Here is a 17,908-nt window from a genome sequence, read left to right on the forward strand (position 1 = left end):
AGGCTTGAAAGTTTTGCACAACCAAAGCACAACTGAATGCATTATTTTCTTGCAACATTATTGTTGTAATATATAGTGATAAATGTAATACCACAAGTGTACAGCTTTAATTGAAATGTAAACTAACTGTTGATAGTCTCCTCCAGTTGTCCTTTGCTAATTATGAAAGTAATTCTAGTAATTACTGTGGCCAGAACATCTAGGAAGGAGATCAAAATCACTACCTGAAAGTTAAGTATAGTTGTTCAGGGGTTAAAGTCATATAAATAGTGCCTTCTTTAAAAATACACCTGTATAGCTTATATACTAGCAGAGAAGTATAAATTATACATATTTATAAACACACACACAAAAGTGAAGAAATCACAAGTATTAGATACATTGGTATATTTGGAAATCTTCAGATTGAGATCTACAAAAGACATCACAGGCAGAAAGCTTAAATAAGTGTGACAAGATAAAAGGGGACTTAAAATGGAGAAAATATGATTACAAAAGAGAAAAATTATACTATTAATGAATTCCAGGAAGAATTAACTTAGCCAGCTTATCCAGTGAAAGATATAAACCTCTGGGATGCCTAAAGCCTATCCCATAGCAACCAGCCTGTCAGAACATACTGGGAAGGATGTGCTAACATCCAGCCAGACCCTTCTGGACACCTCTGTAGCAAACTCCACAGGAGATCCCAGGGCTTTGCCCACAGCAATGACTTTGGGAATGATTCCCACTCTGCCCTTGCAGTGGGTCTGTAGTGCCAACCCCAGCACTGGGAGCATTTCACCACCCCTCCTTTGAAAAGGTCACCACATCACACAGACCCACCATGATGTACCAAGTTCCAACAGGTAACTTCCAACACAGATAATGCACTCCAGCTTTTAAAGAAACACTGTAAGTCTTCAATTTGTATAGTAACCTGGTGGACATGAGAACATGCAATTTATGGCAATTATTTTATAGGGGAAAAAGGGAGAGGTTATAATAATGTTATGAGCGAGGAACTTCCAAACCCAGTTCTAAAATTACCTTCAGCTTTGACAAATCACAACTCTACCCCCTTTCCCTTTTGCCTATTCCTAAAGCCTTTCGTCTTTCTCCTCTCGTGCGTAATCTGATCTAAATTCTTTCAGGATGTCAAGGGGATAAATCTGCTATTAAGAGCTACTACTTTCCATTTGCTTTTTAGAAGTGGGTGTGTGACAACACTCTGAGGCATTACACATGCAATTAGGTATGCACAGGATGCCCTGCTGCAGAGAGACAATATGCAGAGAAGTGGAGGCTAAAACACTTCTGCATTAACAGAAGGACCCTCCAAGTGCTTTGCAGAGTGTGCTCCAGGGCCACTCCACTGTCCCACAGTGACAGTATTCCAAGCAGAAGACATTTAACTCTATTTCTTCCTAGATCAAAGTATCAACACAGGAATCAGGTATTTATCCAATGCCAGTAACGAGATTTCTACCTAGCAATTTTCTGCAACTTAAGTGTAAATGATGCATGAAAAATGTATTCTTAGGAGATATTAAACACAAGCCAAGTGCTTTAACAGAAAAGTAGGAAACACCCCAGTGATCTCTGTGTTTTGTCACCATCAATGACTGCAGCCCCGAGGAGCCTCCAGCTCCTGCCAAGCCAGTAGCAAATAAGGACCTCAGTGCAGCTTCGAAGAAATTATGGTACTTTCTTATGTGCATTCAGAAAGAGACAGCCATGAAGCATTGCCTCTCTAAATGTTATAAAAGTTCTTATAAATATTCATGTGCAGCATTTGTACTCTGAGTATTTAATCATTCCTTTACAAGAGAGGAACAGGGAGAAGGGGAGAGGAAGAAACTACTGTTTCTTCAATTCCAAAGAGACGAAGGCAACAGAAAAGGCAAACTTGTGCAGAGGTGATCTATAAATTAGTCAGCACCAAACACAGAAAGCTACAAAAAAGGGAATTTTTTCCAGTAGATTTCTTTTTTTCATTACATCTAAAGTTTTACAGTAGTTTGTAGGTATTAAACTAATGATTTCTTTGATCATTTGAATGACTTGAATTTTGATCCTTTGAATTTTTACCTCATTGGCTTTTGAAAAAGAAGACTGATCTGTTGCTTCTGACATTTGTGTGAAGATAGGCTCAGCTGGCTGCACATCAAAGCCCATTGTCCCAGGTAAACCCAACAGCAGAGCAGCAGCCAAACACGGCTGCCTGGCTGGAGAGGCTTTGTGCCCCTGGATCCATCCCCCTCAATCCATCTCCTCACAGCTGCTGGGAGCTAAAATAGCGAGGCTGAAAGCCCTGCCAGCACCCCGTGCAAGCACTGCGTGTCCAACTCCATCCATGGCACGCAGCCCTCGATCAAGCCCATCAGACCTAAAGTTTATCAATACTACTGAGAATTAATATAGATTTCTGTAATACATGCTGACAATACAAAAGCCTGTTCACAAGTGGTTTGTGCACAAAAGAGAGAAGACACTGCAAAACAGCTCTGACATCAAATTATAAGCCTAATGGAAAAGCAAAGAGATGAAGAGCAATAACACCTGAACCACTCAGAAATAACCCGGCAGAGGCAGCAGTGAGGGTTTTTCCCTTGCTGTGATGTGGCCTCCAAGGCAGACCAAGAAAGCTTTGGACATTCTTTTCCCTATCCTTCTGCATCAAGAACATCAATTGCTGCTGGAGACACATTACACTGAGGCTTTGGATACGAGTCCCTTTGCTGACACCACTCTCTGGATGTACCTCCCCATTCAGGATGCTGCAGCTCAAGGAAAAAATAACCACCTAAGATGTTTATTACTGCAGGCCCAGCTCCTTCACACATACCTTAGCTGGCAAGCAGACCTAGTGCTTGCTGAACAGACTGGGACAGCAGCAATAACAGTGGAAGAAGCTTATTGCTATGGTGCTTCTGCTTCCCTGTTGTATCAAGGCAGATTCCTGCCAGCTGTACCTGTCTCTGCTCTCAGGTGTATTGGACAAGTCTCAGTGGAGTCACTCCAGGCCCATACCATGTTTAGAATTACAAAGCAAAATGAAAAGTGGTGCTGCCTTTTGCTTCCCTCAGGAAAACTGCCTCTTGCAAATGGTTTTATCATTTTCATTATATCCTGTTTGATTTGCTTTACCATCTTGACTGGAACAATAGCTAAGACATAATAGAAAAAGATTTTTCCACAGGCTGGTTCTAATTACATTAAATCTCAAGTGAGATAGGACATTTAAATAAGAAACAACAACTGCAGAGTCTGAGATAATGACATACCGAGATACCAGGCTTTTTGAGAGTGCCATTAAAATGATGCATGAAGCATTACAGCTACTCCAATCAGGTTTCAACACAAGAGCCATTCCTTCTGTGGCACAGTGCTGCAGAGAGAGGTCAGCACTTACTGCACTCAATGTGCAACTCAACAATTAGGAACCATTATCCCTTATGCTGAAGTTGCAACATATACACAGGCTTAAACTTCTGTATGAGGTGGGGCATTTGGGAATGCAGGGTCCCTGGGACTAATCACCTCATGAACCACAAAACAGAGTAGAGGAGGTTTTGAAGAGCTCCTGGATTTTGTTGTACCTTTAACATTTTGTCATCATAACTGAATTCTCTTAATTTCCTGGAAAGCATATCTTTAGATTGGCTAAAAACCACTGAAATACAGACATGAAGAATGGAGACTATGGCTGTGCGTCCTACAAACAGTGTGTCCTGTCACAGTCCCATTGCTCATTTGTTTAACCTTAGAGCCACTGCACAGCCATGCTGCCAACACTGGTGCTTATGGAGCCCTGCAGCAAAGTCTCCTGCTAGAAATCAAAACTGAGGAAAGGGCACTTTTGTGGGGAGGAAAGGACTTTAATTACTTCCCCTCTGCCTCCCTTTCCTTTGGCTACTAAGTGCTAACCCAGGCTAAAGGGAAGGAGAAGGTTGGCCTGAGGGGATCGAGGGCACCTGCAGTCAGGTCACAGACAACACTAAGGTGGGTGGAAGTGTTGATCTGCTGGAAGGCTCTGCAGAGGGATCAGGACAGGCCAGATCCATCTGCCAAGGCCAACTGTATGAGGTTCAGCAGGGTGAAGTGCCAGGTCCTGTCCTTGGCTCACAACAACTCTCTGCAGTGCTGCAGGCTGGGGCAGAGGGGCTGGAAAGCTGCCCAGGAGAAAAGGACTCGGGGGTGCTGGGCAACAGCAGCTGAACACGAGCCCAGGTGAGCCCAGGTGAGCCCAGGTGGGCAAGGAGGCCAATGGCACCTGGGCTGTACCAGCAATGGTGTGGCACCAGGATCAGGGCAGTGACCATCGGCCTGTGCTGGGCACTGCTGAGGCCACACCTCAAATCCAGCCCTGGGCTCAATTCTGGGCCTCTCACAACGAGGAAGACATGGAGGGGCTGGAGCATGTCTGGAGCACTAATGTGGTGAGGAGGGGCTGAGAGAGCTGGGGCACACCAACACAGCCTGAAGGGACAAGGCTGCAAGGCCACGAGCAGCAGGGAGGCTGTTGTAGCTCTGTCCCCCTCTGTTCCCCAAGAAGTGTCAGCAGAGATTTCAGCAGGTGAAGAGCAGCAGGTTTTGTGTAGCATCATGGTCTGAAGAGATCCTGTTCTGAAGCTCTTGGCCTCACACTGACTGCCTTTTTCTCAGTTCCTGGCATAAACCTTCTGCACTGGATCCCACTGAAATACCAACATGTACTTTTACATGCAAACTAAACAAAAGGCTGTTTCTTCCTCAAATAGAGGAATAATTTGAAAACTTGCCAGTCTTGCTCATGAGTTGAAATAGAGGCTGGTAACAGGAGGCTGCACAGGTCATGATGACCTGAGAACTGCAGGGAGCTGAGGAGTGTCTCCCAAAGCCAGGACATGCTGAGGAGCCAATGCCAGCACTGCAGTGTTGGTAACTCAGCAGCAGAAGGGCAAAAGCCAGAGCCTGAATTCACCAAATGGGCTGTGATCTATGGCATTTGCAGTGCTGCATCCCATGGCTCCTCATCGACTGTTCTGTCACATGCACTCCTGATTTGCCATCCAACTTTCTTCCTGCACAGGCTGGTGGTCTCTCATTAAGACAAAATTTACAGAGCAGATTTCAGCTTTTATAGAACCCACTGTGCTTTCTAAAGATCCACCTTTTCTTCCAGTCAACTGAAATAACACTTTCTGTCTAGGGCTCCTGGGGGTTGTTTTCCCTTTCTTAAGAAAAAAAAAAAAAAAATTTAGAACTTGCAATGCCTATTTCTCAGCCAGACTGTCAAGGATGTTAATGAGATTTATCCACACAGCCTCTCTCACTATCTGCCCCCTTTAATTCTTTGACATACAAGTGCTTTTATGTTGCAGGAAATGAGGACAACAGAAAGCTGCAGCTCCCATGAATGTAAAAATTGTCTTGAAGGCATGGAACAATTCAGCCCTAATTACAGCCAGCTGGAGCCTGTTCTCTTTGCACTGATACTTAGATAATTAACTGAATACTGACTGATGCAAGACTCAAGTATGTCACTACCACTCAGATATTCAAGGTTAAGCTTGATGTTGGTGATGGATACAAAAATTAATGGGTATTATCAGCTAAACTCTTGAAAATCAGTAACACACAGTTGTAGTCAGGCAAGGATTATTTTCCCTCAATGAGCTTGGTGCCATATTTCTTTAGCTGCAGAAGAAGTGTCTTTTTCATTAACAAGGCAATCTCATAAATTTTGATTCATTTAATACCTGTAAATTCACTCAGTTAAAGCTCTAAACTTAAATACACTGAGACCACAACACTGAGGTAGTAAAATAAACCCCAAACTGTTCTAGTGGCCATTAATGTAGTAATACCTGTTTATTTCTCATGGTATGGCATCTTTAAATTGTTGGGGGTATGAGCTGACTCCTCAGTAAGCTTTATAAGGATGCTGAAAGCAAATAATACTACGGCAAAAGTCAAATATCATGATTTGACTGCCAGTGCATATATCTGAAACTATTACAGGAGAGGACAGCAGACAGAGTGCTCAAGAAGTCTGAAATGTAAGTCACATCTGCTGCTGCACTTCTCTTCCTGCATGTAGCACAGTACATTGGGAGGTACCTGAGCTGTGCTTGCAGCATAAACACTGAAAGAAGAAGTCAGTACCAGCAAGAGAAATCTGTCTTTCTCAGTTCCATTTTCAGCAGTGCTTTCCCTGAAAACAGGAATTTTTTGACAGATTCAATCCCTCTGACTGGTTACAGCCAGTCAGTGCTGCACTGATCAGGGGAAAACACTGTGTCACTGCTTGTTATCAAGTGGTACTTTATTTCTAGTTAGTAATTCAAGAAATCACTGTGAAAAATTTGAAGTATTTTAACCTGGTAAAGATGTTCATAAGAATAGCAATACAGCACAGTAAAGGGGCAATAAAAGAGAACATAACTAATCAGTAATGGTTAGATCTTGGGTAGGGCTGTACAGCAGATAACCAACATGCATCTCAGCAGCCTGCAGCACTCTCAAAAGATCTGGGTGGGGAGGCAGGAATCTAAAGAATCCAGAATAGGGATTCTTTTCATTTTGTATTTTATTTGTTCTTGCACCTTCTTATCTAGTATGGAAAAATAAACAATCCCAGTTATGTTTGCACATGGCCAACCATACTCCTTCAGTAGGAAAAGTCTGAATTTTGTGAAATATCTTTGGAATGTCACTGTAATATAAATGACAAAGCACTGCCACCACAGTGCAAGTTAAAGTGTAACCTGCAGTTTTCCCCAAGAGAATACACAGAATTTATATTACCAGAAACGGAAAGCAACAGAACAAAAATAAAAGCTTAGCAAAAAAAGTAGGTTAACTCATATAAAGAATGATACATAAGACAAGGCTGAAGAAGAAAGCAAGGCAGGTATTTTTGGAAATATTTTGAAGTCTCTTTAAAGCCCTGCCTATTTGCCTGTGATGTATTTCTGCTTAAAATATATATATGCTAATGTTCATATATAAGATAGTGATGATTGGTCTCAAAGAGCTCCTGCTTTGGAAGAACAAAGGAAGAAAGACTGTGCACCATCAGCAGTTGGTTCTGAGTGCATTTTCAGAGTTATCCTGGGGAGAGTTAAGGAATCACAGAATCATTAGGGTTGAAGTGGCCTCTGGAGGTCATCTAGTCCAGCCCCAGGGAAATGGATGTTTGAGACGAAGAGTTGTATTCTGGATAAATTGCAGAAACCTTTTGAATCTGAGAAACCTCCAAAACTCCAATTATTTTGTGTTGAAGGGGGCATAAGAAGCATTGCTGCAGCAACTCCCTGTATGAGGTGGGTGCTGTAGTACCTGAGGGAATCCAACACTGCCCAGAACCTGGGGACAGTGGGACTACCTGCATTCCATGGAAATGACTGTTGCTGGCAGGAGGTTCAACTGTGTTGATCATCTTTTTCAACCCTAGAAGTTCAGAGTTTTCTTAATTAGCAAGATATGAACTGTATTGCAGTTTTTTTTTGTTTGAAAGAATGGAAAATGTGTTTCTTGCCAAGGCCACATCACATAATAACAGCCTAGAGAAAAAATGAAAGGACCCAGCATGAAAAATACAATGTAATTATCACCAACTGAGCAGCTGATAAATGAAATGACAGAGTAAAATACACAAGGTTGCTTTGATGGAAATTCAGGGAAGGTGAGTTTGTTACAAATATTGAACAAACAAAAAGAGGAGACCTCACCATAAGCAAAGCCTATCACCTCCCAATCACTGAAAATTCCCTGCTCCCACAATAAGCCATCTACCATCCCATCACAAAAAGAGCTACAAGACATCCAGCAGCAGAGTGGTTTGGATGTAACTTACAGGAATGTGTCCAAAATGAAGAGCAGGACTGGTCTGGAGCCTCACACACGTATGAGATGATTTTTCCATTTTATCCTGTTTATTTGAAATTTCCAGCCATCACACCAGCATGAATTCAGCAAACACAACTGCCTTCTATCAGCTAAACTGACAAGGACAGTATTTTTAACACACCTGTGATGGGCAGATCCAGAGATAAGCCTAAGTGAGAGACCACTGCAAGCATGAAAAATCTGAATTGCCCTCTGGAAAGAAGTGCATATAGGGATATGGAATAAATATTAAGTTATTGTTGCTTAGTCTGTCAATGTTTCCATTTTGAATCAGCCTTCAGCCATTTAAACCTCAGCTGGAAAAGCCTGGTTGGACCTGACAAACAAGCAAGCCAAGTCTGAAGGGAGAACCAAGTCTTGTTTCCTTATCCCCCAACCCAAATACATCCTAACTCAAGTATCTTCAGCTTCTTTTGAAATAGAACTAAAAATCAAGGATTTTGCATCTTTCTTTAGTTCATAAGTAACTGCAGTTCAAATGTTCCCTTATCTCTCCCCTGTTTTAGCACTCTAATTCCATGAGTCCTGCAACCCTGACAGGGAAGGCAGCCAGGCTGTTCTGCACAGGGAGCACACAGCACAGTCCTGTGCCCAATGCTTCTCCAAACTGCAAGTACACAGAAACTGATACAGCAGTCGGGAGTCTGGAAAACTGTTCAGGAATGCACAAAGGAATAGAAATGTATAGAAATATGCAGTATAGAAATGTAAGATCATTGAAAGAATGTTATTATGGTTATCTAAAAATCCATCTAAACCAGTAGCCCCTCCCTGCCCCTGCAGATACCTCACTTTATCTACAGTGCACACCAATCACAACAGGCTCCTCTCCAGCCAGTATTTTCTGCTCCTTCCTTGTTCTATGTGCCAAGCCAAAGAGAACCAACAAAGGCTGGTGTTGTTCCTGGAAAAAAATGGCTTTTGCAGGAGTCAGTGGGCAGTTTCCTTTCATGCACACACAGGCTGGTGTTCTGTATGGTGAGGCAACCTATGCAAACACATTCCCAGTGCAGTGTCTTTTCAGTGGAAAGCATCCCACGGAGTGTGAGTGGGTCCTGCACGTAGCACAGGAGCCTGAGCTACGCTTGCTGCGGGGCTGCAGAGCTAGGCAGGCTGAGGTGTGTTAGCTGCCCACAGCCTCCCATTGTTACTGGGAAGGTGGTGACTTCCTCTTCATTGAATCTTTCCCCTTATTTTGCTCTTCCTTCCTGATGATAAATGCACTTTTTATTATTCCAACCAATTCAACATTACTTTTAGAAATTTTATCACTCATTCAGATTTCAGTCAGTGAGTCAAGCGGAAAAAATGTGTTCTCAAGCTGAGAGAAAACCCTCCCATTTAAAATCCCTGAGCCAAGAACACCTCCCAGGCAACATCCTCCAGCTGTTCTCAGAGACAGAAAGAATATGTGCACTCAGTCAGTTCCCACCTAGGCACTCCAGAGCATCTCCAGCAGGAAATAGATCTATCTGCCCACAATGGCAACCCCTGGCTCTTCCCAGGCCTCCTCCCACCCAGCACTTCCCTCAACTACACAATACTCCTCATGGTTCACCCGATCTTCCTGTGCCAGCAGAGAAATCTGTCCCGTAGCATTGTTCTCCCTGTTCCTGGGCCTCTGATTGTCACTTTTATCAGCTAAATAATAGTAATGTGAATGCAGAAACAATTATGGGAACCATCTTTCCTCAGCTGAAGCCCTTATCCCCAGCAATTTACAGTTGGTGCTGTTTTGTCAAAGGCTGGATGCCTGGAGAAGTTGCTCTGCCAGGCAGGGATATACAAGGGAACAGACCAAACATCACCTTCCAGTTTTCTAGAAGTGTTTCCTCTAAAATGCTGTTGCTTACAACCTGTTTTTCCTCTCCTGACCTGCTGCATACAGACAAGCCAAGGTGGTGTGTTTTCCTTAGCAGGAATGGGCAAGAGTTTGTGACTAGCATTGCCTTTTAATTTGTGTTGCTTATATTTCTGGCTCTGAAGTGCCCTACAGAAACCTGAAAGCCCACTGAAGTGCTCCAGCTCCAAAACTTCTGCAAAACAGATACGAGAGCTGCAACTGTCTTTTTCTTGCTCTCATTAGACACATGAGTGAATCAGATCTAAGGATCTGTGTACACCTTCAAAGAGAAAGGACTGCAGGGCAACAGGGAACAACAGAGAGAAGGCATTAACGAGAGCACAGTAAATCTGAAAACTTGAAAGAAGCAAAACATTTTTCTTTTGAGTTCTTTTTGAGCTTCATTTGTCACCACTGCAGACAGATGGAATCTGCAAGCCCTCCCTTCCTGCCAATGCAGGAAGACAGAAGACACTGACACAATATAGAAACAACTCTGGCAACAAACCAGACAATTCCTAAAGATAGGAACTCAATGAGGGAAGAACCTGGCAGCCTCCTCAGCACCTGATGCAGGGGCTAAGATTTAAGTTCTTGGTTGGGAGGCTTCTCAGTGCTGGCCTGACTGTACTCTCATGAGAGAAACAGGAACCTCACTGGGAATTCAGACAGAGGTGCTACATTGATGCTGACCATTAATCCTATCCTTAATCCCACAGAAATTAGGATAGAATCCCTATAGGGCACTGACTGCTCTCCCACTAACACAGCCTATAGTACAGCAGTGGAATGAATACCTTACCTGGACTAGTAAATAAGAACAGGTATATTGGTAAGGTTCAGAAATGCAGGACTAATTTTTCTACTGAAAGTCATATAAGACTGTCAGATATGTTCACTCTCCCTCTGAAAAACAGAGGGTAGAATAAGAAAGAAGCATTTCAAACAAGCCACAACACATAACAGATTTCCTTTGTTTTATTCATGACAAATGAAAGAAACGTGGTGAGATGTCATTTTTGATATATGCAGTTACATTACGGGTTTCAAACTAAGGCAGATTCTATTGTGCTCAGGTTCAGTGAGGCTCTGAGAGCACAAACACCTCCTTTCACTCTCTTGTCTCAAAAGACATGGAAACATCATCTTGGTGCGGCATTAAAGATCTGGTAATTCCCCTGTACCCTTCGTAAAGCTTCTGTTTTTCGTGGCCAGTTCTATATTGCTACAAGGCAGAGCCCAAAATGGGAGAGTGAGAAAGAGCTGTGGGTCTTTCTGCTCCCAATTTAACTTCAGAAAGTAGCACAGTTTTGTATTCCTGACTAGTTCACTGACCCTAGGCAGACAGGTATGGAAGTACTTCAGATGTTTAATACCCAGTTATGAATGACAGGCAGAGAACAAGATAAACAAGAACAGCAAAGGAAGAAGAAAATGGAAAAAGATTTTTGAGGAAATATTGAATGTTAGCAGAAAAGAACAAACTTCCTAGTGTACCATATAAGTGAGTCTTTCCACATGTTTCAGGAGTCACACAAAGTACTTAACATATAACTAAAAACAGGGACAGAATTGCTTGTACAACCTGTTCCAAATGGCAATTTTGCTGGGCATTGGGTAGGTAGACAGTGACCAATGGAAAACAAGCAAAATCTAATTTTGTTTTTCAATGATGAAGAGATGAGATGAACCCACAGGAAGAAATTTCAACTACTGAATAAACCAGCAGATATCAAAATTCCCAAGTTTTGCCAACAAATGAAGCTCACAAAATCGTGCTTGGCTCTTGTAAGATGCCTCTATTTAAACTCTGGCAGTAGTAAAACAATACCCACTATAATCCACATGAATTATCCTATGCTACTGTATTGGAAATAAAAAGATGACAGAAAATTGAGTTACCGCTTAAGTCCGAGGCATTGAACCCATTCTCCTGTCAATGGTTGGCTTGGCAAAACGTCCTGCAGCCACTGGTAATAAATCCTGCTGACAATTTCAAAACTTCCAACTTCTCCAGACAAATTCACTTCACTCCCTTCTCTTCATGACAGCTGGTCAGGGCAGCAACATTTTCTGTGAAAGACAGACAACAAGGTTATTTCAAACAAACTTCAAATCTGATTTATTGTTAATTTTCCTTCTTGAGTGACCTCCTGATCTCTTAAATGCTACGAGAACTATGTAAAAAGACACTTGAATTTCCTTCAGAATTCCAGCTGCACAGCTGGCACACCAAACTCATCTCCATCTTTAAATTCCCATTTCTTTTCCATTCCCCAGAAGGAGTACACTGCTGCAGCCTTCCTTTAATTTTATTTGCCCAAGAGCCGAGCTGCAGCTTTGCAATGACAATGGGTTGGAGGCACAGGCTGAGGAACAGCCTGTTGAACCTACTGGAAGAATTAAGGACTTTTCCTAGGAACAGGAACTTTGGAGTTACTCAAGGAGACAGCACTGTGCAACTCTTTTGGGGTTTCATTTGTGGGGTGGTTTTTTTCCCCTCCTCTGGTATTCTGCTTCTGTGACTTCAAGTGTGAACACATTTGTGGGTGACAAAATTGGCAGAAAGAAAGCAAACACAAATTATTTGTATAACGGAAGCCACAAATAACAAGGAGCAAAGCACTTAAACTTCTGTGCAAAGCAAACACAGCCTGGTGAGCAGCACAGCCAAAATGCCTTGACAACGATTATCACCACAAAAAGACTTTTTAGGACATTTGAAAGGAAGATACTGAAATAGCTCTGCAGATGAGTAGCAACAAGTGAGATGAATAAGAACCATCATAACAGAAAACACACATTATGTGCTTGAAAATGGACTTAATGAGAAGAGTGAATACCCTCGCACTGACAGCAGCTACGGGAACAGCCACTAAATTATACTTCAACTTGTGGCTCATTGTCTAGATGGAGATATTAGAGGTGAGTCAAAAGCTTACTCTACATGGAGAAGATTGCATCTTCTCCTAACCTGAGTGTTACCAACCAATGTGCTTTTGCAGATAGAATTAGTTAGAAATAGGATGCTAGAAATAGGAGAAGAAAAGGCATGAGAACCGAGTCCTGCAAAGCCTCCAGAAGGCATGTTGAGAGAACACCACAGTCCTCAGTAGTTTTGAGAACTTTGCTCAGCAGCAATTTTTTTTTTCATTTTACCAAGTTCTTTGAAATAAGAGAACATAGCCCTGAAGAACAGAGAAATCAGCCAACACTTGATGGCATGGAACAGTCGCATTGAAATATTTAAAGTCTCTCCATAAGGAGATGGGTTTGTGTTACATTTTCCCCCCTTCCAAAGTGTCTTTTTCTGACTACAAGAGCAAGGGACTGGGGACTTTGGATTCAGGCAGCATGCTCCAGTTCAAGCAGCTGGCTGGGGGGATGGGGTGTGGATTTCTCCTCCTTTAATGCTTGACAAGCCCCTGGCTCCGGCAGTCTGCAGTGCCTGCTCCCAAATCGTGGGCACCTCTGGGCACGTCTCAAAAGGAAGCCCCAAACCAGGAAAACACTACTAGAGCTGTATCTATATAATAAAACATCAACACTTATACACATTTTTTAATTTTAGTTGCATGCAGGCATTTGCACTTCTGTCCTAAAATTCTGCAGGCTTTGCCCAGCAGTAGCAAAGGGCTCTGCTTTGCCATTTGCCTTTGCTTGTGGAGCTGCACTCCAACAGCTCTGGTCCAGCTGGAGATGGCAGAGATTCATTGCCACAGCTGTATATAAATCTGGTGTTCCTGTGGCTCATGAGGATCACCGAGGTGTTTTATAGGTGCCACGGAAAACATTTTATCTCCAACATAAGCATGGTGCACATTAAATGGTAGCTAAGGCAACAGGTGGTACAGAGATCATAGATACAGTTGTCATTGTACCCATAAGCAGCACGGAGACTTAAACACAATCCACCAGTCAGAAAGAAAAGAATCAAACCACTCCATATTCACCTCTGTTCCAGTGCTCAGTACTACAGATTAATTTAAAACATTTTAAGCTAATTGATAAAGATGATGTGCAAATCCTTCTTTTTAGCTGCTGCTCTGATGAGGCAATTAAGGTGGATGGAGTAAATGAAGCTGTAGATGAGTCCCTCTCCATTATTCCCTTGGCTTTCCGCAGAGGCACAGGCAGGAGAAGCCCTGGATGAAAAGAGCTGCCATGTGACTCAGTCCCCTCCGCGCTGTCCTCGCAGCACAAAGGGCGAGGAATGCTAAACAAATGAATCACAGCCCTTGCTGCAAACATCCCGACTTCCCAGCAACTGCCAAGGCTGGGAGCACAACTCCCTGTCCCTCAGGCTGAGTGACAGCCGGGGATAAAGGGGCACCTCCTCACAAGATTAGGAACAGGAACTCTATATGTCAAACCCCATCTGAATTATGATTGCTGACTGTGTAGGGAGGCAAAACCGGAAGCAAATCCACAAGGAAACAAAGCATCATTTGGGAAAGGTTTTTCCTATTCATGTTGATTGCAAGTGAATGCTTCCCGAGCTGTGAACAACTGGTGATGCTTCAGCATTCAGTACGTGGCCTGATTTTATCAGAAAAACTCATCTTTGCCTTCAACTGGCTGTCAGATTTGCCAAGCTGGTAGGATTCTGGCAACACTGGTGCTGTTTAACGTCTCAGCATGCTGTATCTTGGACACAAACCCCTGCAAAAATACCTAATTATAAATATTCATGTTTGTTATCCTTTTTGCATGATACAGTAAAGAGAGGGGAAACAGATTCTTTCCAAATTGACTGAATCAGCAAAGCATCACAGGGTCAATCTCCACAACCAAAGCATCTCATTAAACCAAGGGATCCCTTTCAGTGGAATTCCACAGGCTCCCCACACACACTGTGTTCATGACAGCTTTGCCAAAGAGGCTGCAGGGATCACCTGGCACAGAAAACGCTGCACAGGAATTCCCAGAGCTCCCAGGGAAGCACCAGGGGACATTGCTGAGCTCTGAAGAGGCCACTCAGGTGGTGGCATTTTGAAGTGGCATTACCCAGCCATTGACCAGGTAATGAAGAGAGATGTGCTCTGTTTTCAGAGCAGTAACTTCATTTCCAAATCATCTCCTTGGGCAAAGAAATGCGGTACACAGAATATATCCACACTTGAAGGAGATAGGGAATATGCAGCCCTTGAGAGATATGTTTTTAATACAAATTCATAGAGGAACACAAGAGACTCCAAAAAAGAGAGCTTAAAAGTCAGAACTTCTTTTTATACTTTTAAAAAATATTAAATACAGGATGACTGTTTAAAATAGAACTGGTTCATGGGGAGAAAGGAAGTACTTAATGACTTACTCATGCTTAAGGACTCTTAAATAAAACAAGTATCTGTTACTCACGCGTTTGAAGGGTTTGCTACTCCCGAACTACTGATTTGAAAAGCTTTTGACACAGCAAGATGAAGACACATCCCCAAGGGCTGCCGTGTAAGCTGAAAGCCTATGTGCTCTCAAACACTCTTTCATTGAAGAAGGGAAAGATTAGCAAGAGGAAGAAAAAAATAAAGACTTAATTGCTTTGGCTTTGGAAATGAGATGACAATAAGATGTTGTGGCAAGAAGAACACCACCTAAAAACCCCAAATTATCATGTCAAGAAGTAGTGATTGAATTTGAGACCATCAGAGACTATCCAGGCCCTCAGCTGCATCTCTGCAATTTTCATTTTTTAATTGTTGGCCTAATATTACACACCTAATACCATTCAATAAAAGGAGAAAATCAGCAGAAAAGACAGAAGGTACTACTGGTCACCCATCCTTATGAATGAATCATGTAGAACAAACTTCTTCTAAAAGAACACAGAGTTCATCAAGGCTTGGCCAAAATGCACTTTTGGTTATGGGATGGCAGGCAGAACAATGAACCAACACAAGTCTCTGCTCCATTTTTACTGCTCTCTGCTCTAACAAGCACATTTTCTTCTCTCAACAGCTACTGAAAATGTAGACTTTTATTGGTATTTCACATTCCCAGAAATGCTATGAATATTTGAATGTGGCTTTCCAGAGGAGGGCTCTTGGCACAGCAACACAATCTCAGGTAGCATAATGGACACAGGGATAAAGGGAGAAGGAAAAGCTGGCAGTGCTGAAGCAACAGGAAAAACTGAGAGCAACAATAAACTGCCCCCAATCCCAAACCCTCAAATGACTGTTTATGCAACTTTCTTTCACAAACTAACCCCAAAACTTGCACTGGGATTACAATTTGAATTTCAACCCACTCTCCCCCCACCCCCGTTTGCTGTTTGCCCAGTTTTATTAGAACCATCTGCAAGATCCTCCCCTTCCAGTATTCTGTGTCTGTTAATCTGGCAGCTGCACTTTCTCATCTATTCAAAAAAATCTATGTTTCAAAGTTGTTGAGACAGAACAGTCTTTGACTGACTAAAAATTATCTTGAAAATCAACACAGAAACCACATCACATGCTATGCTTTACAGATTGAAGGGGAAGAATGGAAGTTGGAGAAAATATATATATATTTAATGGGAAGATAAATGAGGGTTTTGGGAATCAAGAAAAATGTTACCAATTTGATTTATCTGACAAAGGCCACAATTTACTGAAGTACTGCAAGTTGCCACTACAGAAGAGTTCAGGCTCACCATTATTACTGACAGAAACAAGAGAAATGCAGAGAAGTATTTCCTTACAGCAGCTCTTGGCAAAAGATAAGCGAGGGGAGTGCTAAGGGAAGGAGGAATGCTGGTGAAGTAGCAGAGTTTGAGTAATTTTCTTTAAACATAATACCACTGTTTAAACAATTTTAAACATTTTCTTTAAACACTATACCATTGTCACAATACCAGGATACCAAGTTTTCGAATAGAACATGCTTTGCAAATCCTCTTCATTAGCCTGTGCAAGGTGCTGCTTAAGTTTCCAGATTTCTCTATCAAGCCCCTAAAAGATCTTTGCTCCCTTCTGTGTACAGATATTCCTGTTGCCACCATGCTGTCCATCCTGCTGCAGCACAGGGCAGGGCACATCAGCACTGCTGAAAAATGGCCCAAATAGTGCACCTTCAATTGGTTCTGATAGTTTTCTTCTCCAAATTGTTTCTGCAGAAGCATTCACCTCGCTGCACATGAATGACACAGCCTTCACTTTTGGGGATTAACAGAATTCTCTTCCAGATTTCTCCAAATCACTTCATAAAGCATTTTTAATAAAGAAAATTGACTTCAAGTATGAACACAATTTACTCAAGGAACACTACTTCTACTTTCCTGTTTATGACATTACAAACATTTTCTTTATGTTGCTGCTATTTAGAAGGTAACGAACAACTACAGACAACATTCAACTGCCACCAAATCATGTATGTGTGTAAATTTGAAGAATCTGTGACATGAACTGAACTTTCTAAAATCTCCCCAGTTACAGCAATGCTGGAAATAACTTTCTCCACATATGCACATGAACTGCCTTTAACTATCAATGGCATCCAAGCCCTGCTGTCATCTCCCATGACCTTTCTGATTCTGTTTTACACAACCTCCAGCCCACGTCTTCCCTAAGCAAATTCCTAATTCCTTGTTTAACTAAACAAGACCATTTCAAGTTTCTCAAGCACTCTGACTTTGACAAGACTTCTACAGCTTCTGCACTGAGATTTGCCATTTTCTTCCCACACTTTCAATCCTAATAGAAAGTTTTTGGGTTTAAATAAAAGTATTAAGCAGGATTTCAAAATTGCCATGAACAAATTGGCTTATCTTCTCCCTTGAACTTTGTCACAAAACATAGACAAATTAAAGTGGTTTTAATTACAAAGGCTCTAGAAAAATTTGAGTTGACAAATCATGCAAGGCAGACTTAAAAAGTATTTTCAGAAGCACTGAGAACAGCATTATCATAATCTAACTTTATGAATTTTATATGCATATAAAAAAATTAAAAAGAATGCAGTCCTGAAAACATTTAAAGAAAATCCATGTGTTTCAATGAATAGTATAAAAAGAGTAGATCTGCTCTTGAAAGTGTCCCAGAATCTCTCAGGAGAATTAATGGAATAACCACAGTTTGTGCATCTGTGATCAACAGGAGAGATTTTTATTGAAACACCTAACATTACTTTTGTTAGCATATACTTCACTCCAGGGGCTTATTAGAAATTTTGGTAAAAATAAGGTATCTTGTGAAAGTAAGAAAGCTGAACAAAACC

At 42.0% G+C, this 17,908-nt stretch overlaps 1 protein-coding gene and 1 long non-coding RNA gene across 7 annotated transcripts in view; one reads left to right on the forward strand and one right to left on the reverse strand.

The window, feature by feature from the left end:
- The window catches only part of PEAK1 (pseudopodium enriched atypical kinase 1), a 109,728-nt gene that overhangs the window by 49,528 nt on the left and 42,292 nt on the right, over positions 1 to 17,908 (reverse strand). For all 4 annotated transcript variants that reach the window (XM_085070961.1, XM_085070959.1, XM_085070960.1 and 1 more), the window contains one exon: positions 11,621 to 11,791. The gene's annotated coding sequence lies outside the window, so the exon portion shown is untranslated. The remainder of the gene's footprint in view (positions 1 to 11,620; positions 11,792 to 17,908) is intronic.
- Positions 1 to 17,908, forward strand: part of LOC146432861 (uncharacterized) — an 87,657-nt gene that overhangs the window by 41,145 nt on the left and 28,604 nt on the right. The gene's annotated exons all lie outside the window — the stretch shown is intronic.

This window comes from Lichenostomus cassidix, chromosome 10 (genome assembly GCF_008360975.1).
Source record: "Lichenostomus cassidix isolate B80296 chromosome 10, HeHo_3.0, whole genome shotgun sequence".
Classification (NCBI taxonomy): domain Eukaryota; kingdom Metazoa; phylum Chordata; class Aves; order Passeriformes; family Meliphagidae; genus Lichenostomus; species Lichenostomus cassidix.